Source organism: Somniosus microcephalus, unplaced genomic scaffold (genome assembly GCF_052327205.1).
Source record: "Somniosus microcephalus isolate GS21.2 unplaced genomic scaffold, FLI_Smic_1.0 unresolved_chr7, whole genome shotgun sequence".
Lineage (NCBI taxonomy): Eukaryota > Metazoa > Chordata > Chondrichthyes > Squaliformes > Somniosidae > Somniosus > Somniosus microcephalus.
The window spans coordinates 15745539-15770361 of record NW_028225185.1 but is presented as its reverse complement, the minus strand read 5'-3'; the positions used below and the strand labels follow the sequence as shown (position 1 = coordinate 15770361).

At 52.9% G+C, this 24823-nt stretch overlaps 1 protein-coding gene and 1 pseudogene across 5 annotated transcripts in view; one reads left to right on the top strand and one right to left on the bottom strand.

The window, feature by feature from the left end:
- The window catches only part of LOC147086575 (SHC-transforming protein 1-like), a 172731-nt gene that overhangs the window by 17398 nt on the left and 130510 nt on the right, over nt 1-24823 (bottom strand). The window lies entirely within an intron of this gene.
- LOC147086576 (SHC-transforming protein 1-like) lies at nt 7394-24794 on the top strand (annotated as a pseudogene). The gene is made up of 5 exons (XR_015075743.1): nt 7394-7579; nt 11188-11263; nt 18723-18893; nt 21776-22041; nt 24667-24794. The product of XR_015075743.1 is annotated as an SHC-transforming protein 1-like (transcript).

The following is a 24823-nucleotide window of genomic DNA, read 5'->3' as shown; positions in this document are numbered from 1 at the left end:
CTTCCCCCCTGCTCTCTCCCCCCTGCTCTCCCCCCCCTGCTCTCTCCCCCCCTGCTCTCCCCCCTGCTCTCCCCCCCCTGCTCTCCCCCCTGCTCTCTCCCCCCTGCTCTCCCCCCCCCCCTGCTCTCCCCCCCCTGCTCTCTCCCCCCCTGCTCTCTCCCCCCTGCTCTCTCCCCCCTGCTCTCCCCCCTGCTCTCTCCCCCCTGCTCTCCCCCCTGCTCTCTTCCCCCCTGCTCTCTCCCCCCCGCTCTCTCCCCCCCCCGCTCTCCCCCCCTGCTCTCTCCCCCCCGCTCTCCCCCCCTGCTCTCTCCCCCCGCTCTCTCCCCCCGCTCTCTCCCCCCCGCTCTCTCCCCCCCGCTCTCTCCCCCCGCTCTCTCCCCCCCGCTCTCTCCCCCCCGCTCTCTCCCCCCCGCTCTCTCCCCCCCGCTCTCTCTCCCCCCGCTCTCCCCCCCCGCTCTCTCCCCCCCCCCGCTCTCTCCCCCCCGCTCTCTCCCCCCTGCTCTCTGCCCCCCGCTCTCTGCCCCCCGCTCTCTGCCCCCCGCTCTCTGCCCCCCGCTCTCTCCCCCCCGCTCTCTCCCCCCCGCTCTCCCCCCCGCTCTCTCCCCCCCGCTCTCTCCCCCCCGCTCTCCCCCTCCCGCTCTCTCCCCTCCCGCTCTCTCCGACCCGCTCTCTCGCCCCCCCCGCTCTCTCCCCCCCGCTCCCTCCCCCCCCGCTCTCTCCCCCCCCGCTCTCTCCCTCCCCGCTCTCCCCCCCTGCTCTCTCCCCCCTGCTCTCCCCACCCTGCTCTCTCTCCCCCCCCGCTCTCTCCCCCCCGCTCTCTCCCCCCCCGCTCTCTCCCCCCGCTCTCTCTCTCCCCCCGCTCTCTCTCTCTCCCCTGCTCTCTCTCTCTCCCCTGCTCTCTCTCTCTCCCCTGCTCTCTCTCTCTCTCTCTCCCCTGCTCTCTCTCTCTCCCCTGCTCTCTCTCTCTCTCTCCCCTGCTCTCTCTCTCTCGCCCCTGCTCTCTCTCTCTCCCCTGCTCTCTCTCTCTCCCCTGCTCTCTCTCTCTCTCTCTCCTGCTCTCTCTCTCTCCCCTGCTCTCTCTCTCGCCCCTGCTCTCTCTCTCTCCCCCTGCTCTCTCTCTCTCCCCTGCTCTCTCTCTCTCTCTCTCCTGCTCTCTCTCTCTCCCCTGCTCTCTCTCTCTCCCCTGCTCTCTCTCTCTCCCCTGCTCTCTCTCTTTCCCCTGCTCTCTCTCTCGCCCCTGCTCTCCTCTCTCTCCCCTGCTCTCTCTCTCTCCCCTGCTCTCTCTCTCTCCCCTGCTCTCTCTCTCTCCCCCTCTCTCTCTCCCCTGCTCTCTCTCTCTCCCCTGCTCTCTCTCTCTCCCCCTGCTCTCTCTCTCTCTCCCCCCTCTCTCTCTCTCTCCCCTGCTCTCTCTCTCTCCCCTGCTCTCTCTCTCGCCCCTGCTCTCTCTCTCTCCCCTGCTCTCTCTCTCTCCCCTGCTCTCTCTCTCTCCCCTGCTCTCTCTCTCTCCCCTGCTCTCTCTCTCTCCCCTGCTCTCTCTCTCTCCCCTGCTCTCTCTCTCTCCCTGCTCTCCCTCTCCCCCCTGCTCTCTCTCTCTCCCCTGCTCTCTCTCTCTCCCCCTGCTCTCTCTCTCTCCCCCTGCTCTCTCTCTCTCCCCTGCTCTCTCTCTCTCCCCTGCTCTCCCTCTCCCCCCTGCTCTCTCTCTCTCCCCTGCTCTCTCTCTCTCCCCTGCTCTCTCTCTCTCCCCTGCTCTCTCTCTCTCCCCTGCTCTCTCTCTCCCCTGCTCTCTCTCTCTCCCCCTGCTCTCTCTCTCTCCCCTGCTCTCCCTCTCCCCCCTGCTCTCTCTCTCTCCCCTGCTCTCTCTCTCTCCCCTGCTCTCTCTCTCCCCCCTGCTCTCTCTCTCTCCCCTGCTCTCTCTCTCTCCCCTGCTCTCTCTCTCTCCCCTGCTCACTTTCTCTCCCCTGCTCACTTTCTCTCGCTCTCTCTCTCAAGCTCCCTCTCTCTCTAACGCTCTCTCTAAAGCTCTCTCTCTCTCTCTCACTCTCTCACTCCCTCTTGCCCACATTCTCGCGCTCTCTCATTTACACTTATTATCTCATTCATTCAATCTCACTTACTCTCTCTTTCAATCACACTCACACTCCCATTCTCTCTCACACACCTGCCCACACACCTGAACCTGTGCTCCGTACTATTAATGCAGATCAGAGAGCGCAGTTACTGCCATGGCCACTGTGTCATTAAGTGTTTATCGAGGAAAAAACATCCAATAATTTCCAGCATTGGGTATGAATCCTGCCCAGACGGGGGGAAGGAAAGCCTCCCCTACAGGAACTGATCATCAGGCAGGATAGCCTGTATAGAAAATGGAAAATGTGCAGGGATTACGCTGTTGGGGCTGATGCACATTGTTGAGGAAGAGCAGAGGGAGCTTTACTCTGTATCTAACCCGTGCTGTACCTGCCCTGGGAGTGTTTGATGGGACAGTGTAGGGGGAGCTTTACTCTGTATCTAACCCGTGCTGTACCTGCCCTGGGAGTGATTGATGGGACAGTGTAGAGGGAGCTTTACTCTGTATCTAACCCGTGCTGTACCTGCCCTGGGAGTGTTTGATGGGACAGTGTAGAGGGAGCTTTACTCTGTATCTAACCCGTGCTGTACCAGCCCTGGGAGTGTTTGATGGGACAGTGTAGAGGGAGCTTTACTCTGTATCTAACCCATGCTGTACCTGCCCTGGGAGTGTTTGATGGGACAGTGTAGAGGGAGCTTTACTCTGTATCTAACCCGTGCTGTACCTGCCCTGGGAGTGTTTGATGGGACAGTGTAGAGGGAGCTTTACTCTGTATCTAACCCGTGCTGTACCAGCCCTGGGAGTGTTTGATGGGACAGTGTAGAGGGAGCTTTACTCTGTATCTAACCCATGCTGTACCTGCCCTGGGAGTGTTTGATGGGACAGTGTAGAGGGAGCTTTACTCTGTATCTAACCCGTGCTGTACCTGCCCTGGGAGTGATTGATGGGACAGTGTAGAGGGAGCTTTACTCTGTATCTAACCCATGCTGTACCTGCCCTGGGAGTGTTTGATGGGACAGTGTAGCGGGAGCTTTACTCTGTATCTAACCCGTGCTGTACCTGCCCTGGGAGTGTTTGATGGGACAGTGTAGAGAGAGCTTTACTCTGTATCTAACCCATGCTGTACCTGCCCTGGGGAGTGTTTGATGGGACAGTGTAGAGGGAGCTTTACTCTGTATCTAACCCGTGCTGTACCTGCCCTGGGAGTGTTTGATGGGACAGTGTAGAGGGAGCTTTACTCTGTATCTAACCTGTGCTGTACCTGCCCTGGGAGTGTTTGATGGAGACAGTGTAGAGGGAGCTTTACTCTGTATCTAACCCGTGCTGTACCTGCCCTGGGAGTGTTTGATGGGACAGTGCAGAGGGAGCTTTACTCTATCTAACCCCGTGTTGTACCTGCCCCTGGGAGTGTTTGATGGGGACAGTGTAGAGGGAGCTTTACTCTGTATCTAACCCATGCTGTACCTGCCCTGGGAGTGTTTGATGGGGACAGTGTAGAGGGAGCTTTACTCTGTATCTAACCCGTGCTGTACCTGCCCTGGGAGTGTTTGATGGGACAGTGTAGAGGGAGCTTTACTCTGTATCTAACCCGTGCTGTACCTGCCCTGGGAGTGTTTGATGGAGACAGTGTAGAGGGAGCTTTACTCTGTATCTAACCCGTGCTGTACCTGCCCTGGGAGTGTTTGATGGGACAGTGTAGAGGGAGCTTTACTCTGTATCTAACCCATGCTGTACCTGCCCTGGGAGTGTTTGATGGGACAGTGTAGAGGGAGCTTTACTCTGTATCTAACCCGTGCTGTACCTGCCCTGGGAGTGTTTGATGGGACAGTGTAGAGGGAGCTTTACTCTGTATCTAACCCGTGCTGTACCTGCCCTGGGATTGTTTGATGGGACAGTGTAGAGGGAGCTTTACTCTGTATCTAACCCGTGCTGTACCTGCCCTGGGAGTGTTTGATGGGACAGTGTAGAGGGAGCTTTACTCTGTATCTAACCCGTGCTGTACCTGCCCTGGGAGTGTTTGATGGGACAGTGTAGAGGGAGCTTTACTCTGTATCTAACCCGTGCTGTACCTGCCCTGGGATTGTTTGATGGGACAGTGTAGAGGAGCTTTACTCCATATCTAACCCGTGCTGTACCTGCCCTGGGAGTGTTTGATGGGACAGTGTAGAGGGAGCTTTACTCTGTATCTAACCCGTGCTGTACCTGCCCTGGGAGTGTTTGATGGGACAGTATAGAGGGAGCTTTACTCTGTGTCTAACCCGTGCTGTACTTGCCCTGGGAGTGTTTGATGGGACAGTGTAGAGGGAGCTTTACTCTGTATCTAACCCGTGCTGTACCTGCCCTGGGAGTGTTTGATGGGACAGTGTAGAGGGAGCTTTACTCTGTATCAACCCGTGCTGTACCTGCCCTGGGGAGTGTTTGATGGGACAGTGTAGAGGGAGCTTTACTCTGTATCTAACCCGTGCTGTACCTGCCCTGGGAGTGTTTGATGGGACAGTGTAGAGGGAGCTTTACTCTGTATCTAACCCATGCTGTACCTGCCCGAGGAATGAGACCACGTACGTACAACGATGGGAAATTTCCATTCTTCAGCATTGACATAACACCTCAAGGTGAGGAAAAACGTACCCAACTGGTTGGTGGACAGAAAGCAAAGAGTTGGAATAAACGGGTCGTTTTCCGAGTGGCAGGCAGTGACTAGTGGGGTACTGCAAGGATTGGACCTAGGACCCCAGCTGTTCACAGTATATATTAATGATCTGGACGAGGGAATTGGATGTAATATCTCCAAATTTGCAGACGACACAAAGCTGGGTGGGCGTGTGTGCTGTGAGGAGGATGTCGTGAAACTCCAGCATGATTTGGACAGGTTGGGTGATTGGGCAGAAACATGGCAAATGCACTATAATGTGGATAAATGTGAGGTTATGCACTTTGGTGGCAAAAACAGGAAGGCAGATTATTATTTGAATGGCAATAGATTGGGAGAAGGGGAAGTGCAAAGAGACCTGGGTGTTCTTGTACACCAGTCGCTGAAGGTAAACATGCAGGTGCAGCAGGCGGTTAAGAAGGCAAATGGTATGTTGGCCTTCGTAGCGAGAAGGTTCGAGTACAGGAACAAGGATGTCTTGCTGCAGTTGTACAGGGCCTTGGTGAGACCACACCTTGAGTATTGTGTGCAGTTTTGGTCGCCTTACCTGAGGAAGGACGTTCTTGCCATGGAAGGAGTGCAGCGAAGATTCACCAGGCTGATACCTGGGATGGCAGGAATGACGTATGAGGAGAGATTGTATCGATTGGGGTTATACTCACTGGAGTTTAGAAGATTGAGAGGGGATCTCATCGAAACCTATAAAATTCTGTCAGGCCTGGACAGACTAGATACAGGAAGGATGTTTCTGATGGCCGGGGAGTCCAAAACCAGGGGTCATAGTCTAAGGATAAGGGGTAAGCCATTTAGGACTGAAAGGAGGAGGAATTTCTTCACCCAGAGAGTGGTGAACCTGTGGAATTCTCTGCCACAGAGGGCGGTGGAGGCCAATTCATTAAGTATATTCAAGAAAGAGTTGGATATATTTCTTAAGGCTAAAGGGATCAAGGGATATGGGGAGAAGGCAGGGACCGGGTACTGATTTTGGATGATCAGCCATGATCTCATTGAATGGCGGAGCAGGCTCGAAGGGCCGAATGGCCTACTCCTGCTCCTATCTTCTATGTATCTATGTATCAAAAGTAAAATAATGTGGCAGCCTAGGTTGTTGAAAAAGGTCATTGAAGAATGACTAAAGCCCCTCCCTATTTCTGTAACCTCCACCAGTCCCACAACCCCCTCCGAGATCTCTGCGCTCCTCCAATTCTGGCCTCTTGAGCATCCCCTGATTTCCATCGCTCCACCATTGGCGGCCGTGCCTTCAGCTGCCTGGGCCCCAAGCTCTGGAATTCCCTCCCGAAACCTCTCCGCCTCTCTCTCCTCTTTGAAGACGCTCCTTAAAGCCTCACCTGTCCTAATATCTCCTTATGTGACTCGGTGTCAAAATTTTTATTGATAATGCTGTGGTGAAGCACCCTGGGACGTTTTACTACATTAAAGGTGCTTTATAAATGTAAGTTGTTGTCAACTGTGGATCAGTGGGTCGTTCTCTCTCTCCCCTCTGAGTCAGAAGGTCATGGGTTCAAGTCCCATTCCAGAGAGTTGAGCTCAAAAATCTAGGCTGACACTCCCAGTGCAGTACTGAGGGAGAGCTGCACTGTCGGAGGGGCAGTACTGAGGGAGCGCCGCACTTTCGGAGGGGCAGTACTGAGGGAGAGCTGCACTGTCGGAGGGGCAGTACTGAGGGAGAGCTGCACTGTCGGAGGGGCAGTACTGAGGGAGAGCTGCACTGTCGGAGGGGCAGTACTGAGGGAGCGTCGCACTGTCGGAGGGGCAGTACTGAGGGAGAGCTGCACTGTCGGAGGGGCAGTACTGAGGGAGCGCCGCACTTTCGGAGGGGCAGTACTGAGGGAGCGTCGCACTGTCGGAGGGGCAGTACTGAGGGAGAGCTGCACTGTCGGAGGGGCAGTACTGAGGGAGCGCCACACTGTCGGAGGGGCAGTACTGAGGGAGCGCCGCACTGTCGGAGGGGCAGTACTGAGGGAGCGCCGCACTGTCGGAGGGGCAGTACTGAGGGAGCGCCGCACTGTCGGAGAGGCGGTACTGAGGGAGCGCCGCACTGTCGGAGGGGCGGTACTGAGGGAGCGTCGCACTGTCGGAGGGGCAGCACTGAGGGAGCGCCGCACTGTCGGAGGGGCAGTACTGAGGGAGCGCCGCACTGTCGGAGAGGCGGTACTGAGGGAGCGCCGCACTGTCGGAGGGGCTGTACTGAGGGAGCGCCGCACTGTCGGAGGTGCCGTCTTTCGGATGAGACGTTAAACCGAGGCACCGTCTGCCCTCTCGGGTGGGCGTAAAAAGATCCCACAGCCACTATTGGAAGAAGAGCGGGGGGGTCCAGGGCCAATATTTTTCCCTCAACCAACATCATGCAAACAGATGATCTGGTCATTATCTCGTTGCTGTTTGTGGGAGCTTGCTGAGCGCAAATTGGCTGCCGCGTTTCCTACATTACAACAGTGACCACACTTTAAAAAGTACTTCATTGGCTGTAAAGCGCTTTGTGACGTCCTGAGGTGGTGAAAGGCGCTGGAGAAATGGGAGTCTTTTTTTTTTAATCAAATGAAATCCCCTCACGTTAATAAGAAGCAGGTTTAGCCGGTGCTTGTGCTGGAGTGCCGGGGCAGTTGTCCATAAGCTGTGAGTTGACCCACTGTTTGTCGCTGTGCCTTCCCAGGATGGCGGGCTTCGACGCCTCGGCGTGGGACGAGGAGGAGGAGGAGCCGGTGGACCACCAGTACTACAACGACTTTCCGGGCAAGGAGCCCCCACTCGGCGGGCTGGTGGATCTGAGGCACCGCGAGGGGGCAGCCAGGAGCCCAGCCCATTCCTCACAACTCCCCAACCACCTCGGAGCCACACTGGTCAGTGTCACTCACTGCACTGCCACCACACCACACGACTCCCTGTACCGTGCCACGTTTGGTCTCCTTACCCAAGGAAGGATATACTTGCGTTAGAGGGGGGTGCAAGAAAAGTTCACCAGATTGATTCCTGGGATGAGAGGGCTAGGAAGTGCCCGCCTGCTATTCAACCAAGGGGGGAAGCCCGCTATCTAGCAGGGGCCACTGGCTTAGTGGTTAGGAGCAGGAACCTTGACTGGTTTTTCATCCCCTCGCCCAGGGGTGCCGGGGCAACCTGGGGCAATGTGAAATTGTCCACTTTGGCAGGAAGAATAGCAAAGCAGAATATTTTTTAATGGGTGAGAGGCTGGGAAATGTTGGTGTTCAGAGGGATTTGGGATTCCTTGTCCACGAAGCACAGAAAGGTAACATGTATGGCATGTAAGGCAGCACGGTGGCATAGTGGTTAGCACTGTTGCCTCACAGCGCCAGAGACCCGGGTTCGAATCCGGCCTCGGGTGACTGTCTGTGTGGAGTTTGCACATTCTCCCCGTGTCTGCATGGGTTTCCTCCGGGTGCCCCGGTTTCCTCCCACAGTCCAAAGATGTGCGGGCTAGGTTGATTGGCTATGATAAATTGACCCTTAGTGTTAGGGGGATTAAATACGTTGGGTTATGGGGATCGGGTGGGATATGTGTCGGTGCAGGCTCGATGGGCCGAAATGGCCTCTATCTGCACTGTGGGGTTTCTGTGATTCTGTGTGATTCTGTGATGTGCAGCAAGCAATTAGGAAGGCAAATGGCATGTTGGCCTTTATTGCAAGGGGGTTGGAGTATAAGAGTGAGGAAGTCTTGCTACAACTGTACAGGGCCTTGGTGAGACCACACCTGGAGTACTGGGCACAGTTTTGTTCTCCTTATCTAAGGAAGGATATACTTGCCTTGGAGGCGGTGCAACGAAGGTTCACTAGATTGATCTCTGGGATGAGAGGGCTGTCCTATGAGGAGAGATTGAGTAGATTGGGCCGATACTCTCTGGAGTTTAGAAGAATGAGAGGCGATCTCATTGAAACATGTAAGATTCTGAGGGGGATTGACAGGGTAGATGCTGAGAGGCTGTTTCCCCCTGGTTGGAGAGTCTAGAACCAGGGGGCACAGTCTCAGGATAAGGGGTCGGCCATTTAGGACTGAGGTGAGGAGGAATTTCTTCACTCAGAGGATGGTGAATCTTTGGAATTCTCTGCCCCAGAGGGCTGTGGAGGCTCAGTCGTTGAGTATATTCAAGGCTGAGATCCAGAGATTATTGGACTCTCGGGGAATCGAGGGATATGGGGATCGGGCGGGAAAGTGGAGCTGAGGTCGATGATCAGCCATGATCTTATTGAATGGCGGAGCAGGCTCGAGGGGCCGAATGGCCGACTCCTGCTCCTATTTCTTATGTTCTCAACTGATCGTGAAAGATCCTGTGTCAGAACTGAGTTAGTCAAGGCGTCACTAACAGTGTTATCTATACGGTATCGGAAATATAAATCTGGAACATTAAACGTCAAATTAAACCCGACAGCAGGACGAGGGTTTGCACTGGGGAAAGGCAGCTTTAGGACTGATGTCATGGAATATTACAGCACAGGAGGCCATTCGGCCCGCCGTGCCTGTGCCGGCTCTTTGAAAGAGCTCTCCAATTAGTCCCACTCCCCCCTGCTCTTTCCCCACAGCCCTGTGAATTTTTTCCTCCTTAAATCTATATCCAATTACCTTTTGAAAGGTACTATTGATTTTTTTTTTTTTAAACTACTGTCGGCATGTTCTCCCCAACAACAACAGTGACCCAAGTGGAATCTCTGGAATAGAACATAAGAAATAGGAGCAGAAGTCGGCCATACAGCCCTCCCGAGCCTGCTGCGCCATTCAATAAGATCACGGCTGATCTTCGACCTCAACTCCACTTTCCCGTCCGATCCCCATATCGCTCGATTCCCCGAGAGTCCAAAAATCTATCGATCTCTGTCTTGAATAGACTCGACGACAGAGACAAATTTTCAGAACCTCTCTGGCCACAGGGGAGCTGCCAGAGGACAGCTAACGTAGTACCATTGTTCAAGAAGGGTAGTAGGGATAAACCAGGGAATTACAGGCCAGTGAGCCTAACATCAGTGGTAGGGAAATTATTGGAAAAAATTCTGAGGGACAGAATTAGTCTCCACTTGGCGAGGCAAGGATTAATCAAGGATAGTCAGCATGGCTTTGTCAGGGGGAGATCATGTCTAACCAATTTGATTGAATTTTTCGAGGGGGTGACTAGGTGTGTGGATGAGGGTAGTGCAGTTGATGTAGTCTACATGGACTTCAGTAAGGCTATTGACAAAGTCCCGCATGGGAGACTGGTCAAGAAGGTAAGAGCCCATGGGATCCAGGGCAATTTGGCACATTGGATCCAAAATTGGCTTAGTGGCAGGAGGCAGAGGGTGATGGTCGAAGGTTGTTTTTGTGACTGGAAGCCTGTGTCCAGTGGTGTACTGCAGGGATCGGTGCTGGGTCCTTTGCTGTTTGTAGTGTACATTAATGATTTAGATATGAATGTAGGAGGTATGATCAGTAAGTTTGCAGATGACACGAAAATTGGTGGAGTGGTAAATAGCGAGGAGGGAAGCCTCAGGCTACAGGACGATATAGACGGGTTGGTCAGATGGGCAGAACAGTGGCAAATGGAATTTAACCCTGAAAAGTGTGAGGTGATGCATTTTGGGAGGACTAACAAGGCAAGGGAATACACAATGAATGGTAGGACCCTAAGAAGGACAGAGGATCAGAGGGACCTTGCTGTGCATGTACATAGATCCCTGAAGGCAGCAGGACAGGTAGATAAGGTGGTTATAAAGGCATATGGGATACTTGCCTTTATTAGCTGAGGGAGCGCCGCAAAGTCGGAGGTGCAGTACTGAGGGAGCGCTGCACTGTCGGAGGGGCGGTACTGAGGGAGCGCTGCACTGTCGGACGGGTGGTACTGAGGGAGCGCCGCACTGTCGGAGGGGCGGTACTGAGGGAGCGCTGCACTGTTGGAGGGGCGGTACTGAGGGAGCGCCACACTGTTGGAGGGTCAGTACAGAGGGAGCGCCGCACTGTCGGAGGGGCGGTACTGAGGGAGCGCTGCACTGTCGGAGGGGCGGTACTGAGGGAGCGCCGCACTGTCGGAGGGTCAGTACTGAGGGAGCGCCGCACTGTCGGAGGGTCAGTACTGAGGGAGCGCCGCACTGTCGGAGGTGCCGTCTTTCGGATGAGACGTTAAACCGAGGCCCCGTCTGCCCTCTCGGGTGGATGTAAAAGATCCCACGGCCACTATTTCAAAGAAGAGCAGGGGGAGTTCTCCCCGGTGTCCAAGATAATATTTATCCCTCAACCAACATCACTAAAACAGATGATCTGGTCATTATCACATTGCTGTTTGTGGGAGCTTGCTGTGCGCAAATTGTCTGCCACATTTCCCACATTACAACAGTGACCACACTTCAAAAAAACTACTTAATTGGCTGTGAAGCGCTTTGGGACGTCCTGAGGTGGTGAAAGGCGCTGGAGAAATGCGAGTCTCTTGCTTACAAATGTTTTTTCCCCTCCCCCTCTCTGGTTCTGCAGCCCGTCGGTCAGACGTCGGGGAACCTCTACGACATGCGGTGCTCGGATTCGCAGAAGCAGCTGCCGGCAATGCAAGGTACTGCACGTTAAACCTGCAGCGGTGGGGGGGGGGGTGACGCGTTCCCAGTCGGGTTTTTCTTAACCGCGGCCCTGTGTCATCGGCAGGTCCTTCGCCGATCGTTGGGGCTTTCGCTCGGGGCCGAGTGTGGCCCCTGGTGGCAGAACATGACCGTGCCCGAGCCACAGTGCGTTCAGACTCTCTGTACCCATACAAGCACAGCGTCTCTACATTAATGGGAGCGACGACTTTGGCGGAGCAAGGCGGTTATGCAGTTCAAGGGCTCTGTGTGTGCTTGTTGCGGTGGTTTTTGGGTGGATGTTAAAAAAGATCCAGATCAATTTGAAGAAGTGCCGGGCGTTCTCCACCTGGTGTCCCGAACAGCCCAAACTGCAGATTTATTGGTCAACTTTTGTGGGATCTTGCTGTGCACAGAACGGCCCATGCATAAATCGCATCCACCCCAAAGCGGAGATGTTTGAAAGGTGTATAAAGCGGGGCTTTGTTAATCGTGGGCTGTTCTTGCGCCTCGTCGCGGCTGTCCGAAATGTCTCCTCCCAAGGAATAGCTCTGCCCGGCGCAGTCGCTGTTGTGAGTTAGGCACAGCGCCATCCCACAAAGCGCGCGGAGGTGAACGCCTTGTCGATCCGGTTTTGGGGGTGTTGGTCGAGGGAGGGGTGTTAGCCGCCAGACCTGAACTCCCGACTCTTCAAACGCTGCTGCGTGATCCGTAACAACGTAAGAACCAGGAGCAGGAGGAGGCCAATCGGCCCCTCGAGCCTGCTCCGCCATTCAATAAGATCATGGCTGATCCGATCTTGGCCTCAACTCCACTTTCCCGCTCTCTCCCCATACCCCTCGACTCCCCTGTAGTTCAAATGTCTGTCAATCTCCGCCTTGAATATATTCAATGACTCCGCCTCCACAGCTCTCTGGGGTAGAGAATTCCAAAGATTCACGACCCTCTGAGTGAAGAAATTCCTCCTCATCTCCGTCTTCAATGGGCGACCCCTTATTCTGAAACTGTGCCCCTTAGTTCTAGATTCCCCCACGAGGGGAAACATCCTCCCAGCTTCCACCCTGTCAATCCCCCTCAGAATCTTATATGTTTCAATAAGATCACCTCTCATTCTTCTAAACTCCAATGAGTATAGGCCCAACCTGCTCAACATTTCCTCATAAGACAACCCCTTCATCCCAGGAATCAACCTCGTGAAGCTTCTCTGCACTGCCTCCAATGCAAGTATATGCTTCCTTAAAAGATGGAGACCACAACTGCACGCAGTACTCCAGGTGCAGTCTCACCAGCGCCCTGTAAAGTAACATCCCCCCTGAATCGGTGGAACAGGACGTTGGTCTCCGCTCGCGTCTGGAGGACTGCAGTTCCGACAGCGCAGCGCTCCCTCGATACGGCACTGACGTGTCACCCTAGACAATAAGCTCAAGCCCTGGAGTGTAGGGCTTGGTAACCACAAAATTCTCTCTGAGACGAGTGTGCTACTGATTGAGTGAAGTGCGTGGAGACCGAACAATACCTCTTTGCAAGCCAAGCCCAGCTGATGTGAGACTTTGGGCTGATATACCCTGGAGTTTGGAAGAACGAGAGGTGATCTCATTAAAACGTTTAAAATTCTTCAAGGGCTTGACAGGGTAGATGCTGAGAGGCTGTTTTCCCCCTGGCTGGAGAGTCTAGAACCAGGGGGCACAGTCTCAGGATAAGGGGTCGGCCATTGAGGACTGAGATGAGGAGAAATTTCTTCACTCAGAGGGTGGTGAATCTTTGGAATTCTCTACCCCAGAGGGCTGTGGAGGCTCAGTCGTTGAGTATATTCAAGGCTGAGATCGAGAGATTTTTGGACACCAAGGGATCGGGCGGGAAAGTGGAGTTGATCAGCCATGAATGGCCTCCCCCTGCTCCTAATTCTTATGTTCTTACTGTACGGGAGTGAAACAGGGTGCCTGCAGGCAGTAGACGAACAGAGACTGCTCGTGATAGAAATGATTGCGATGTTCAGGCCTGCGGAAAGTTAAAGATGATGGTCCAAAATAAATTTGACTGAGTAAAATGGAGGCGGACCAACTCAGTGGAAGCTGACTCTGAATACAGTACACCTGTAGTGTGTGTGTGTGTGTGTGTGAAGCGGGCTTCCTTGGCACTAATGCTACAGTTATAGTGTAGGTATAACCTGAATCGGGAGCCCAACCTGATTTCAGTGCACAAAAAGATATATACAGGAAACTTTCAATTTACCGGCACCTAAATAACCGGAAATCTCGGTTAACCGGCAAAATTCAGGAGTAGGTTCAGGTAAGTTTTATTACTTGCCTTCCTCCATCTGTTGCTGTGCAAGGGTGTGGCTGCAGCTGTTGCTAAGCTACAGAGACGCTTGGAACTTGTGGCCATTGTTCTGAACCTGTTGCTAAGCAACAGGGTTTGTTGCTTTATACGGAGCTCTCAGCTCCGTATCTTTTACTATAGCGTTCGGTTATCCGGAATTTTTGATGAACCGGCACCACGTCGGTCCCGTCTGTGCCAGATAATAAAAAGTTTCCTGTATTTTTTTCTTCTCCCCCACGTGGCAGCTGTCTTTCATTCTGCCAGCACAATTTTATTTTTTTTTCAAAAATATATACTTTATTCATAAAAATTTGTTGAGAAACATGACAATACAGTCCACATCACGTACAATACAAATTAACTGTGGTACATGACACTCAATTTACAGAGACACGTTACAAAGCATTTTCATTACACATTTTATAAGTCACTAGCTGGGGGTGCCCGGCGTTGCCAGGGCAACTTTGGGCCGCGGGGTCTCCCTGCCCCTGTCTGTCCCCTCTCTCTGTCCCTCCCTCTCCCCCTCTCCTCTCCCTCCCTCCCCTCTCTCTGTCCCTCCCTCCCTCCCCTCTCCCTGCCTAGCGCCTGAGGCCCGGTGCCGTTGTGATACCGGCCGTGCGGGGCCTAGCGCTTCAGGCCCGGCCGGGCTCTCGGGCCGAGTCGGACCCCAGCTGAGCTCCCCCGCGGGTGGCGCGGTTGACGGCCGGCCGCTGCTACTCCCCCGCCCGCTGTGTGTAAACTCACCTGCCGTTCCCGGAGCCGCAATGTGGGGGTTTGTTTGGCTGTCTGTGGGGATGAAAAAAATGACGGCGAAGTTTGGGGAGACTGGAGGATTAGGTCCCGCCCGTGACGCACCAATTGGTCAACCATCAGGTCACTGAACTGTAGGATTGGTCAACCAGCACGTCACTCAACGCTAATGAGAGGTAGGATTGGTCAACCGCTAATGAGCAGAGTTTTGAGGATTTTTGAACGTTTTTTGTATACTGTCCGAACAATTTTTGTCTGACCAAAAAGTAAATACACCTATGAGACTCCCCTAATGATAAGCTTTCTTTTGATATAACATGCGTGTAGGTACGCTCTATAACTTTTGATTGTATAGCTGGACAGAGAGACAGACAGAGAGACATTTTTATATATATAGATACAGCCCGAGGGGGGTTTGTATACTGGGTTCAGCCCCTCGGTGTACACTGGCCGGAGGGCCTTTAACTCTGGCCCTTCCCCATTGTGCCTTTGCGGCGGCAGCACCAACCTTTAGTGCGTCCCTCAGCACGTACTCCTGGACCTTGGAATGTGCCAGTCTGCAACACTCGGCCGTGGACAACTCCTTGCTCTGGGAGACCAGCAAGTCAATTTATAATAAATAACAACAGAAAATGCTGGAAAAACTCAGCAGGTCAGGCAACATCCGTGGAGAGAAATTTGAGTTGACGTTTCGGGTCGAACCCTTCTTCTTCAAAACTGGAAAGAAAATAAAATAGATCGAAGGCAGGGCTGCGATCGGACAAAAGAAGTAAAAGAGACAATAAAAGGTATTCGAAACCAGACGAGATGGTAATAGGCTGAGATTAGGTGTGAAGTGTACTGGCAGGGCAAGAGATAGCTGCCAGGTGGGAGAGAGAAACAAAAGGAAAGGCGGGGGGGGGGAAAGGAGTGGAAAAATTACAAGTAAAAACCTGCCCCATTACCACCTCCTCTCGCCTTGAATATCTCTTAATGTCTCTTAACCTCTCCCGCCTTCTATCCTATCACAAACCTTCCCTTTTGTTCTCACATCCCCTCCCCACTTTCCCAGCCTCTTCCCTTGCTTAAAAATCTGTTCCATTTCCTGCTTTTTTCCAGTTCTGACGAAAGGTCACCGACCCGAAACGTTAACTTTGTTTCTCTCTTCACGGATGCTGCCTGACCCGCTGAGTGTCTCCAGCATTTTCTGTTCTTATTTCTGATTTCAGTGCACTCCGGGACCGAGGTGGGCCTCATTTCCAGATTTACACCACCCAAATTTAGCGTTGATTTCCGCCTCGCAGCGACACGAACCTTGACGTGTGCCTGCGCCCTCGGGCAGTTGTGAGCAACGTTCCCGCGCATTTTTTTTTCCGGGGGGTGGTGGGGGCGCGCGGTCCCTTTAACGGGTTGCGCGGCCCGCTCAAAATTTCCGCCCAGGCGCAGTTTTTCATTTCAAAAGCCGCTGGGCGGCCTGCGCGGGACCTCCAAACCCCCCCTCGCGGCCGTGCAGCTTAACAGGAACGTCGCACGTGAGCCTGCTCCTGTGATCGGTCCTTGGTAACGAAGGGTTAAGCAGACTGTGTAGGTGTCGGCGAGACTATGTGGGGGTACATTTTAAACAGGACACTTTCTTCAGCACAGTGTTGTGACGATAGCCAGTACGCAGCCCTCATTCTCAGACTAGCTTCTGCTGAATTGCCACAGAGCCGAACTTAGACAAAAGTCAAAATCTTGCGGATGATGGAAATCTGAAATATAGACAGAAAACTGCCGGGAACGCTCAGCGGGTCAGGCAGCGTCTGTGGAGAGAGAAGCAGAGTCAGCGTTTCAGGTCGGTGACCTTTCGTCACAACTGGAAAAAGCTAGAGATGTGACAGGTTTTGAGCAAGTTCTTCTTCTTCTTAGGCAGTCCCTCGGAACCGAGGATGACTTGCTTCCACACTAAAAATGAGTTCTCAGGTGACTGATGAGTCCAATGCGGGACCTACAGTCTCTGTCACAGGTGGGGCAGACGGTGGTTGAAGGGGCGGGTGGGTGGGGTGCCTGGGTTGACGTGCGCTGCTTGCGCTTGGCTTCCGCTTGCTCCCAGCGAAGAGACTCGAGATGTTCGGCGCCTTCATAGAAACATAGAAGATAGGAGCAGGAGTAGGCCATTCGGCCCCTTGAGCCCGCTCCGCCATTTAATGAGATCATGGCTGATCATCCAAACTCAGTACCCTGTCCCTGCCTTCTCCCCATGTCCCTGCCTTCTCCCCATGTCCCTTGATCCCTTTAGCCTCAAGAAATATATCTAACTCCTTCTTGAATATATTTAATGAATTGGCCTCCACTGCCCTGTGTGGCAGAGAATTCCACAGGTTCACCACTCTCTGGGTGAAGAAATTCCTCCTCATCTCTGTCCTAAATGGCTTACCCCTTATCCTTAGACTGTGACCCCCTGGTTCTGGACTCCCCGACCATCGGGAACATCCTTCCTGCATCTAGTCTGTCTAGTCCTGTTAGAATTTTATAAGTTTCAATGATGCTTCTCCTCCACTTTGTGCGGTCTTGGGCCAGGGATTCCCAGGTGTCGGAGGGGATGTTACACTTTTTCAAGGAGGCTTTGAGGGTGTCCTTGAAGCGTTTCCTCTGCCCACCTGGGGCTCTCTTGCCGTGTCGGAGCTCCGAGTAGAGCGCTTGCTTCGGGAGTCTCGTATCGGGCATGCGGACAATGTGGTCCATCCATCGGAGCTGATCAAGTGTGGTCAAAGCTTTGATGCTGGGGATGTTGGCCTGAGCGAGAACACCGACGTCGGTGCGCCTATCCTGCCAATGGATTTGCAGGATCTTGCGGAGGCAGCGTTGGTGGTACCTCTCCAGTGCTTTGAGGTGCCTGCTGTACATGGTCCATGTCTCTGAGGCATACAGCAGGGCGGGTATCACTGCTGCCCTGTAGACCATGAGCTTGGTGCCGGGTTTGAGGACCTGGTCTTCAAACACTCTCTTCCTCAGGCGACCGAAGGCTGCACTGGCACACTGAAGGCGGTGTTGGACTTTGTCGTCGACGTCTGCCCTTGTTGACAGTAGGCTCCCGAGGTATGGAAAGTGGTCCACGTTGTCCAAGGGCAGGTACAGAGGCAGGGAAAGGGGAGGAAAGAACTAAAGGGAAGGTCTGTGATTGGGTGGCGGGCAGGAGAGATTAAATGAACAGAATCATATGCAGCACCTGCTGTCTGACAAAGTGGGAACAGCAGTTATGATCTATCTTTGGGACAGCACATGCTGCTAACGATTTAATCTCTCCTGCCTTCCCTTTTGTTCTCTCCTCCCCTGCCCTCCTTTCCCTGCCCCTGTACTTGCTTAAAACCTGTTACATCTCTAACTTTTTCCAGTTCTGACGAAGGTCCGTCGACCTGAAACGTTGACTCGGTTTCTCTCTCCACAGATGATGCCTGACCGGCCGAGCGTTCCCAGCAGCTTCTGTTTGTATTTCGGACTTTCTGCCTCCGCGACACCCTGGTCCACTCCTCAATCACCCCTAACACCCCTTCCCCTTCGCCCGGCACCTTCCCGTGCAAGCGCAGGAGATGCAACACCTGCCCTTATACCTCCCCCCTTCCCACTGTCCAGGGCCCCAAACACCCCTTCCAGGTGAAACAGCGATTGACTTGTACTTCTTGCAATCTAGTATACTGTATTCGCTGCTCACGATGCGGTCTCCTCTACATTGGGGAGACCAAACGCAGATTGGGCGACCGCTTTGCGGAACACCTCCGTTCAGTCCGTAAGGGTGACCCTGAGCTTCCGGTCGCCTGTCACTTTAATTCTCCACTTCACTCCCACTCTGATCTCTCTGTCCTCGGCCGATTACATTGTTCCAACAAAGCTCAACGTAAGCTCGAGGAACAGCACCTCATCTTTCGATTGGGCACTTTACAGCCTGCCGGACTCAACATCGAGTTCAACAATTTCAGATAATAATCCCTGCCCCCATTTCTCATGCTGTATGATTTTGCCATTCCCATTTGCAACATTTTCACAGGATGTTCCTTCAATTCCTCCCGCCCTCTCCCTGTCTCTGCACCTGCTTAATATCTGTTCCATCTCCAGCTTTCTCCAGTTCTGATGAAGGGTCCCAGACCTGAAACGTTAACTCTGTTTCTCTCTCCACGGATGCTGCCTGGCCTGCTGAGTATTTCCAGCGTTTTCTGTTGTTATTTCCGCAGTGCTTTGCCTTTAGCAAAAAATGTTTAAATGTGGCCGTCAATTTCAGTGGCAGGCACAGACCCGCACCCCAAGCGTGCGTCAGCTTTCCCCGCCTCCCCCCCCCCCCCCCCCCCAGAGTGGCCCCTGGAGCCAGGGGCGTCAGTCGGGTGCGTGGCTGTGAACGAGCGTTGATTGATTGATCCTCTGCCCTCCACTTCCCAGGTGCTTCCCAGCAGAGGTTTGCGCAGCCCGGGTTTCCGGCCGGCAAGAGCGGCAGCCGGTCGGACCTGTTCGATGACCCGTCCTACGTCAACGTCCAGAACCTGGACAAGTCGAAGCATCCCGCGGGCGTGCACACCAACGGCAACATTCAGAGGGACGTCTTCGATATGAGTGAGTGTCTGGGGCGGGGGTGGGGGGGTGGAGGATCTGAAACATAGAAACATAGAAGATAGGAGCAGGAGTAGGCCATTCGGCCCCTCGAGCCAGCTCCGCCATTTAATGAGATCATGGCTGATCATCCAAATTCAGTACCCTGTGACATGAATCTTGCCATTCATGTGGAAATGACTTATGAAATGATACTGGGCGGCCTGCTGGTGGCGCTGTCCAGGGAGAGTATAAATACTCTGGCGTGGGCCCAGCTTGCTCAGGACATTCTTTAACAGGAACTAGTGAAGGACACAACTAGACCTCCATGTTGAAAAACAGTTGATTAAAGCTTTATTTAACGCTTAGACCAAGTGCCTAGTAGTGTTCTTACGTCAATCTCTCCCTGCTTTCTCCCCATATCCCTTGATCCCTTTAGCCTTAAGAAATATATCCAACTCCTTGAATATATTTAATGTATTGGCCTCTACTGCCTTCTGTGGTAGAGAATTCCACAGGTTCACCATTCTCTGGGTGAAGAAATTCCTCCTCATCTCTGTCCTAAATGGCTTACCCCTTATCCTTAGACTGTGACCCCTGGTTCTGGACTCCCCCCGCCATCGGGAACATCCTTCCTGCATCTAGTCTGTCTAGTCCTGTTAGAATTTTATAAGTTTCAATGAGATCCCCTCTCATTCTTCTAAACTCTAGTGAATATAAGCCCAATCGACCCAATCTCTCCTCATACGTCATTCCTGCCATCCCAGGTATGAATAGTCAAATGTCCTCGCAGGACTGATGGGAGGGCAGGGCGTTTAAAAGGTACTGTTCAACTTTGTAAATCAGGATGTATCATGAAAGGTTTTGATGGAGTAGACACAGAGAAGATGTTTCCACTTGTGGGGAAGAGCAAAACTAGAGGCCGTCAATATAAGAGAGTCACCAAGAAATCCAGTCGGGAATTCAGGAGAAACTTCTTTACCCAGAGAGTGGTGCGAATGTGGAACTCGCTGCCACAGGGAGTGGTTGAAGCGAAGAGCAGAGATGCATTTAAGGGGAAGCTGGATAAACACATGAGAGAGAAAGGAATTGAGGGATATGCTGATTGAGATGAGGGAGCCCAACTTCCTGGCTTTTGTAGAAACATAGAAGATAGGAGCAGGAGTAGGCCATTCGGCCCCTCGAGCCTGCTCCGCCATTCAATGCGATCATGGCTGATCATCCAAATTCAGTACCCTGTCCCTGCCTTCTCCCCATATCCCTTGATCTCTTCAGCCTTAAGAAATATATCCAACTCCTTCTTGAATATATTTAATGAATTGGCCTCAACTGCCTTCTGTGGTAGAGAATTCCACAGGTTCACCACTCTCTGGGTGAAGAAATTCCTCCTCATCTCTGTCCTAAATGGCTTACCCCTTATCCTTAGACTGTGACCCCTGGTTCTGGACTCCCCGACCATCGGGAACATCCTTCCTGCATCGAGTCTGTCCAGGCCTGACAGAATTTTATACTCTATGCCTCTATTTATAAAACCCCAGGATCCCACACGCTTTATTCACTGTTTTGTTAACTGTCCTGCCACCTTTGTAGATTTGTGCACGAACACCCCCAGGTCTCTCCGCTCTTGAACCTCCTTTAAAATTGTACCATTTGACTAGACTGATTCCTGAGATGAGAGGGCTGTCCTATGAGGAGAGATTGTGTAGAATGGGCCGATACTCTCTGGGGTTTAGAAGAATGAGAGGTGATCTCATTGAAACATACAAGATTCTGAGGGGGATTGACAGGGTAGATGCTGAGAGGCTGTTTCCCCCCTGGCTGGAGAGTCTAGAACCAGGGGTCACAGTCTCAGGATAAGGGGTCGGCCATTTAGGACTGAGATGAGGAGGAATTTCTTCACTCAGAGGGCGGTGAATCTTTGGAATTCTCTGCCCCAGAGGGACCTTGGTGTGCATGTACATAGATCCCTGAAGGCAGCAGGACAGGTAGATAAGGTGGTTAAAAAGGCATATGGGATACTTGCCTTCATTAGCCGAGGCATAGACTATAAGAGCAGGGAGGTTATGATGGAGCTGTACAAAACGCTGGTTAGGTCACAGCTGGAATACTGTGTGCAGTTCTGGTCGCCACACTATAGGAAGGATGTGATTGCATTGGAGAGGGTGCAGAGGAGATTCACCAGGATGTTACCTGGGCTGGAGCACTTCAGCTATGGAGAGAGACTGGACAGGCTGGGGTTGTTTTCCTTAGAGCAGAGAAGGCTGAGGGGGGACCTGATTGAGGTGTACAAAATTATGAGGGGCATAGATAGGGTAGATAGAAAGGAACTTTTCCCCTTAGTAGAGGGGTCAATAACCAGGGGGCATAGTTTCAGGGTAAGGGGCAGGAGGTTTAGAGGGGATTTGAGGAAAAACTTTTTCACCCAGAGGGTGGTTGGAATCTGGAACTCACTGCCTGAAAGGGTGGTAGAGGCAGGAACCCTCACAACATTCAAGATGAGCACTTGCAATGCCATAGCATACAAGGCTACGGACCCAAGTGCTGGAAAATGGGATTAGAATAGACAGGGCTTGATGTCCGGCGCGGACACGATGGGCCGAAGGGCCTCTTTCTCTGCTGTATAACTCTGTGACTGGATGCTCTGTCGATGATTCTATTCAAGACTGAGATCGATAGAGTTTTGGACTCTAGGGGAATCGAGGGATATGGGGATCGGGCGGGAAAGTGGAGCTGAGGTAGAAGATCAGCCATGATCTTATTAAATGGTGGGGCAGGCTCGAGGGGCCGAATGGCCTCCTCCTGCTCCTATTCATATCGTTATTTAAATTTGAAATGTACTTTAAATACAGAGCTCTGTGTCCCTCCGTTGCCGCCTGGTGAGCTCTTTCCGTATGTTTCTGCTCCAGAACCGTTCGAGGACGCCCTGAGATCCCCCCACCCGACGCCCCCCACCAGCAGCCCTCCGACCCACATCACGGCCCCCATGGAGGAACAGCTGCGCAAGGAGATCTGGTACCACGGCAAGGTGAACCGCAAGGAGGCGGAGAAGCTGCTGCTGTCCAACGGCGACTTCCTGGTGCGCGAGAGCACGACCACGCCCGGCCAGTACGTGCTGACGGGATTACAGAACAGCCAGCCCAAGCACCTCTTACTCGTCGACCCGGAGGGCGTGGTAAGTGCCGCTCTGGCAACCCTCCGCGATCTCGGCGTCCTCCGATTCTGGCCTCTTGAGCATCCCCCCGATTTCCATCGCTCCACCATTGGCGGCCGTGCCTTCAGCCGCCTGGGCCCCGAGCTCTGGAATTCCCTCCCTAAACCTCTCCGCCTCTCTCTCCTCCTTTAAGACGCTCCTTAAAACCGACCTCTTTGACCAAGCTTTTGATCACCTGCCCTAATATCTCCTGATGTGGCTCGGGGTCAGATTGTCTGATAATTGCTCCCGTGCAGCGCCCTGGGACGTTTTACTACGTTAAAGGCGCTATATAAAAGCACGTTGTTGTTGTTGCTATCTGAATCTGGAAGGACAGTTGAGGCAGAGCATAGGAACAGGAGGAGGCCATTCAGCCCCTCCAGCCTGTTCCGCCATTCAATGGGATCATGGCTGATCTGCGACCCAACTCCATCTACCCGCCTTTGCCCCATATTCCTCAATACCTTTGGTTAACAGAAATCTATTAATCTCAGATTTAAAAATAATTGTCCCAGCATCAATTGCTGTTTGCGGAAGAGAGTTCCAAACTTCTCCCACCCTTTGTGTGTAGAAGTGTTTCCTAACTTCACTCCTGAAAGGTCTGGCTCTAATTTTTAGACTCTGCCCCCTAGTCCTAGACTCCCCAACCAGCGGAAATAGTTTCTCTCTCTCTACCCTATCAGTTCCCCTTAATATCCTGAAAACTTCGATCAGATCACCCCTTAACCTTCTAAATTCCAGGGAATACAACCCTAGTTTGTGTAATCTCTCCTCGTAACTTAACCCTTGGAGTCCGGGTATCATTCTGGTAAACCTGCGCTGCCCTCCCTCCAGGGCCAATCTATCCTTCCTAAGGTGTGGTGCCCAGAACTGCTCCCAGTGCTCCAGGTGTGGTCTAACCAGGGCTTTGTACAGCTGCAGCATAACTTCTACCCCCTTGTATTCCAGTCCTCTCGATATAAAGGCCAGCATTCCATTAGCATTTGCCCAACATCTACGCACGCCTCTGGTCTGATCAATGAAGGAAACTATGCGGATTAAACCTCCTCCCTACTAGCAGCATCCTCCCTCTCCCCAGCTTGACAGGCAGTGTAGAGTGAGCTTTACTATGTATCTAACCCGTGCTGTATCTGCTCTGGGAGTGTTTGATGGGGACAGTGTAGAGGGAGCTTTACTCTGTATCTAACCTGTGCTGTACCTGCCCTGGGAGTGTTTGATGGGACAGTGTAGAGGGAGCTTTACTCTGTATCTAACCCGTGCTGTACCTGCCCTGGGAGTGTTTGATGGGACAGTGTAGAGGGAGCTTTACTCTGTATCTAACCCGTGCTGTACCTGCCCTGGGAGTGTTTGATGGGACAGTGTAGAGGGAGCTTTACTCTGTATCTAACCCGTGCTGTCCCTGCCCTGGGAGTGTTTGATGGGACAGTGTAGAGGGAGCTTTACTCTGTATCTAACCCATGCTGTACCTGCCCTGGGAGTGTTTGATGGGACAGTGTAGAGGGAGCTTTACTCTGTATCTAACCCGTGCTGTACCTGCCCTGGGAGTGTTTGATGGGACAGTGTAGAGGGAGCTTTACTCTGTATCTAACCCGTGCTGTACCTGCCTTGTGAGTGTTTGATGGGGACAGTGTAGAGGAAGCCTTACTCTGTATCTAACCCGTGCGGTACCTGCCCTGAGAGTGTTTGATGGGACAGTGTAGAGGGAGCTTTACTCTGTATCTAACCCGTGCTGTACCTGCCCTGGGAGTGTTTGATGGGACAGTGTAGAGGGAGCTTTACTCTGTATCTAACCCGTGCTGCACCTGCCCTGGGAGTGTTTGATGGGACAGTGTAGAGGGAGCTTTACTGTCTATCTAACCCGTGCTGTACCTGCCCTGGGAGTGTTTGATGGGACAGTGTAGAGGGAGCTTTACTCTGTATCTAACCCGTGCTGTACCTGCCCTGGGAGTGTTTGATGGGACAGTGTAGAGGGAGCTTTACTCTGTATCTAACCCGTGCTGTACCTGCCCTGGGAGTGTTTGATGGGACAGTGTAGAGGGAGCTTTACTCTGTATCTAACCCGTGCTGTACCTGCCCTGGGAGTGTTTGATGGGACAGTGTAGAGGGAGCTTTACTCTGTATCTAACCCGTGCTGCACCTGCCCTGGGAGTGTTTGATGGGACAGTGTAGAGGGAGCTTTACTGTCTATCTAACCCGTGCTGTACCTGCCCTGGAGTGTTTGATGGGACAGTGTAGAGGGAGCTTTACTCTTTATCTAACCCGTGCTGTACCTGCCCTGGGAGTGTTTGATGGGACAGTGTAGAGGGAGCTTTACTCTGTATCTAACCCGTGCTGTACCTGCCCTGGGAGTGTTTGATGGGACAGTGTAGAGGGAGCTTTACTCTGTATCTAACTGTGACTGAGGAGTACTAAAGTAGTGGCAACATGTTTAATTCTCCAACTTTAGTGTGTTCTCACAGTCATGAAATAAAACTGAAATAAATATCTTAAGCCGAATGAGAACTGGACAGAATTTCTGCTTCGAACTAACGGTGTCTGTTATGAGCTCTTCACTAACTCCTGTGTCTCCTCTTGTTTTTTTTATTACTCCCCCTCCCCTCATCCAAGGTGCGGACGAAGGATCATAAGTTTGAGAACGTGAGTCACCTGATCAGCTATCACATGGACAACCAGCTGCAATCATATCAGCTGGCAGCGAGGTGTGCCTGCAGCAGCCCGTGGAGCGGAGACTGTAGGTCGGGGGGGGGGGTGGTGGTCGCGGGGT